We start from the raw sequence: 5,019 nt of genomic DNA, 5'->3' as shown, positions 1-5,019 counted from the left end.
AATAAGTAATTATCAATGATTCTTAGTATGATATTTCTATAAGGGAAGAACTTTTTTTTCATAGTATTTTATGAGTATTTATGAGAAAGCGCTTATTCTATGAGTAATTATGAAAAATTATGAGAAAATTTAATTGAAGAATCTACGAAACGACAGGATCTGCGCGCAATCTGCCGCCAATCTGCCATCAGAGTCTGTCGACAGGCTCTGCGCGCAATCTGCCGCCAGTCTGTCGTCAGAGTCTGTTCGCAGACCCTGTCAACAGTCTGGCGGCAGATTGGGGACGCAGATGTCTATGGATCTATCGACAGATCCTGCTCAGATTCGACAGATACTGTCGACAGTCTGACGTCAGTCTGCGCGCAGATTGCTTACTGGGCTCCTAATTAAAGAAATGGGAAAACATTTAAATAAAAAAGATAAGTTCTGCTGTGTAGTTTTCGATGAAATGAGTATCCAACAGAGAATAGATTTTGATAGGAATAGTAAATCTTATATTGGATACACAACTCACTTTACCCGGTGTATCTCATACAGTAGCATTTAAGTTAATGGCTTTTCTTCTCAGTGGTATATGCAAAAGATGGAAACAAATTGTAGCATATCACTTTATTTCTTTACAGACAGTAAAAGTATCAAAGAAATAATATTTAACATATTAGAAGAATTTGACAAAAATTGGCTTTGTTGTAATTTGATTAGTTTGTAATATGGGTAATCGTGGTATTTTAAATGAACTTGGATTCAGCAGGAAAAATAAAATGGTATATAGCATTCCTCACCTATTCAACTCTTCAAGATATTTGTATGGGTTGAGAAATGATCCAGATTCCGGCTTGACAACAAGTTAGAGATTTCTTGAAGCTGAGCATTGGCTGTCCTCAGGTGCCTGTAACGAGTCTACTTACGAGTTCATGCAACTAGGCGACCAAACATTGAAAAACTGTTTTTTTTTTGTTTGTTTTTTGTTCGACGCATGCCAGCGAGAATTAGTCTAAGTTTTTTCTTTGAGGTGAAGTGTTGTGCGGTTGATTGCAGCCTTATGGCTCGTGTGCTCTAGAGCTTCTCGGAAAGGAGAAGCATTTCACTTCCTTTTTCCCGCCGCCTCCCCGTCGACGAGTTCCTGGTTCTTGCGCGGCCTTCGCCGCCAACCTTCGTTGACGATCACCTGTTTCCTGCGCGGCTGCTCGCTGCCTCCTTCGTCGACGCTTTCCTGTCTTCCTGCGGCTTGACCGCCGCCTCCCCGTCAACTAGTTCCTAATTTTCTGTTTGGCCTTCTGTCATCATCCTCTGGGCATTCACCGATCTTCTTCAGTGCGTATCGCGAGTGTGTTCGTCCGTGATTCTTGTTTAAAATATAGTGGTGTTCCTTGAGCATTCGAATTTCTTATTGCTTCACCCGTGACATATCGCGCATACCAGTATAATAATCTGTTACGTTTTCTTCATGACGTGACATAACAGTATGCCATTCCAGATTTTATTCATACGTTTAAAAATTTAAAAGAAATGTTAATGAAAGTAAATGTTATTATATTACCTGAAGATGTTATTAATAAATATTGTTTAAAATCACAAACAGTAGATATGAGATATGTAGAGTTTCTTGAAAATAAATAATCTGATATGATTCTACAATATTTAATTTAACCCGAAATTGAAGAAAAAAAATTTTAATCCTCTAATCACTTCAGTAAAATGAAGATGAACACAGCTACCAACGTTATTAGCCCTCAAACTGCAGAAGCTCTTTTTCGACTCAGTGAGACTACTAATGATTCTGTAATGGAAACAAGCTTTGTTATTATAATGTTAACCTTTTGGCCTACAACCACGAGTGAGACTCGTGGTAAGGAATTTGGTCCATAAACAATAAGCACGAGTCTGACTCGTGGTATTTCGTTCGGACCAAATGTAAACAAGACGAGCCTGGCCGAGACTATGGCCCGAGCAATCGGGAGATAGCGTGTAGGTCAAGAGGTTAAGACATTTATTTAAAATAATGACTTCACGCGACAGATTTGCATTAAGTTTTCATAATATTGGCTAGTATCGTACATCAATAGATATTATTCGCTTATTATTATTTATTTCTATCTTTAGAAATGCAACAATTAAAGGGATTTGGAGAGTCACTCTTACATACATAATTATGTGTTTAGAATGTATATTAGAAATTCAAGAGATGTTACTTTAAACAGAATCATTGGATTTCTTGTGTTTAGCTCGTTTTAGCCAGGATTGCATTGAAAATGAATTTTCTAACATCCATATACAACGGCTAAAGCCTTCTGTTCTAGAATGTAAAAACCGTCTGAAGCAATTAGCCTTATCACATAAAGCTGTGTTGATAAGTAACTCTAGCTACAATTATGATGGATCGTTAACATTGATTGACCTTATGTCAAGAAATAAAAACCAAGGATAATGGTCCTTCGCCCTATCAAGAAATAAAAAACCAAAGGAAATTGACACTACCATCTAATTTATTTTCACAACTACATAATGCTACTATAATGGAATTTTTAACGGACGAAAAAGAAAAGATCTTATACAAAATGTGTGGCTATATTGTGTATATTCAAGCTTAAGCAGCGAATAAAGTACTAATTGTTATTCAAAATTATTGCATTCAGATTTATTTTTGCATCATAGAAGCGGCTTTTTGAAAGCTTGTGAATTTTTGGAAGGAGCTCTTGTTTCAGTTTCAAATGAAGTATTTCAACTCTTAAAAGCTGCAGAATTAATTATAAGAGATGTAAAGAATAAAATTAAAGATGTAGGACAAATATTGAAAGAAAAATTAGAACACCATTTATAAAAAGAATTGAGTACATTTGTGATTAGTACTTGACAGGAAAGATATTTTAATTTCTAGATATTGCAGTATGAGATTGTGTCAGATATCGTCAGAACTAAGCAGCATGCCTACCAATAAAAGTAACACATCTGTATTTGACAGCAAGAGCATGGGATCAAGACTCTTAGTTGATAATTTCAATTCAATAAACAACCGCAAACGCAATGCATCAACAATTAATATGAAATAATGAAACTATGTGCAATGCAAATGTTTTTGCAATATTTGGTGATATATAAATAATTACCAAAACTTTTACTCATTGGAGTATTAACTGATTTATAATAATTAAATAAGTTCTTAAGTAGGTAATAGTAAGTAATATATGTTTATAAACTATGATAACTTGTACATTTCACTTATGTTACTTTAATAGGTGGGTAATAATGAATAATTTGGATTATTTATGTTTATTTTTCTGTCGTTATTGATATTCCGATAAATACTGTAACATTTTATTTTTTACATGTTATTTTATACATGTAACATGTTATTTTACATATAGCATAGTTATATTGATTGGAATATTGTTTTAATAAGTTTTAAGTTACGTTTTGCAAAATACTTGCACTTATATTGTTATATTTATTACATTATACTACTATTTATTTTGTATATGTTATGTACAACTTTGTTACATTTATTACAATATCTTCTTATTTATTATAATATGCAATAGAATTGTATTTTTTATTGTTTTCAAGGTTAATAGGTTATTTTTTCAATAGCATAATTTATGCTGTTATACGAATGTATATCATCACAATCTGTTTCAATAATAATAAGTTTTTTATACAAATTTGCTACAATCATAAAATCACTGTACTCTATTTTGCAATATTTTTTGAAGAAGGGAAACAACCCAACAAAATAAAACCTCCATTAGACGTCCATAGATCATCCATAGCTCTACCAGATATATATCTCCATAATGTACGAAGTGGATCTCTAATGGACGTCCACAATTCATCGATGATGGATATCCATATAACATCTATCATAGACGTCCATAGTACATTTACTATGGATACGCAATAGATTTTCACGTTTAGTTTTTTATTAAATTTCAGTACGACCTCTATTGCATTATAGCCTTCCAAGTAAGGCATAAGAATCAAAATGATATCAATTTGACGTCATTTTGACCAAATATTGAACAAATTTATGTCAAGTATCTGCCAAAAGAATATCAAATTAATATCATTTTGACTATTATGTTTTACTTGCGCTATTCCTAACAATACAAAAGATGATTGTAATTAAAATACACCTTTTATATATATATAGTGTGAAAACTTTTTTACTTTTATTGCAACATCGACACAAAATAGATCCCTCACAGCACCGAACACTGCAGTAAGGATATGGGTAGGTTACAAGCTTATACATTTTAATGAACATGTTACTGCAATCTACTATTAACCTTACAAGATAAGCTTATTAATATTGTCATAAAGTTAGTATAATCTTCAATATTTCAGTAAACTTACGTGTAATTATTTCACTTTTTGTATATTCTGAAAATATTACACAATTGGAATATAGTGTATTAATAATTATTTAATTATATATACAAATTTTTTTATATTACACAAAATTTTTTATTAAGAAAGTAAATATAACTAAATTAAATTAAAATATTATTTATAAAATTAATCCTATGTAATGTTCATTACATGTTTCAAATGTTTTGAAGAATTGTAGAGACCAATAATCATTCAGAGATTCCAAGATTCAGAAATTTGGCAGATATGTATGGAGGAGAACGCAGTGATGAAGATAGTAATGGTGTCGGTGAACAAGAAAGCGAAAGCTGATGCCATAGATATAAAATTTTTAACGAAGATAAGACATTAATATGTTTATTCTTTAGTTAATCTCCATGTGATATTACAATTTTGTAGATTGTATGATACACGACTGTTAGCACGACTTATTATTGTTCCGTTTCCAGATGCACACAGCTCGCAAGTTTCGCTCCAGCTCGTGTGATCCATATAATTATAAATACGAGCATACGTCGCAGACATTTGACATGGGGCCGTGCTCGTTTTCGAAACTTCAATAGATGATGCTCGTTCTCGAAGTTTCAATAACGTGAAGAGGAAAAGGAGGCTTCATTGACATACGTAATCTCATTCACTATACTAGTCTCATTT

The sequence above is a fragment of the Odontomachus brunneus genome, unplaced genomic scaffold, assembly GCF_010583005.1.
Source record: "Odontomachus brunneus isolate Ranch 3 - 2012 unplaced genomic scaffold, Obru_v1 Obru_scaffold_310, whole genome shotgun sequence".
In the NCBI taxonomy this organism is placed as follows: domain Eukaryota; kingdom Metazoa; phylum Arthropoda; class Insecta; order Hymenoptera; family Formicidae; genus Odontomachus; species Odontomachus brunneus.
The sequence above is the reverse complement of the archived record's forward strand: the minus strand, read 5'-3'. Positions refer to the sequence as shown.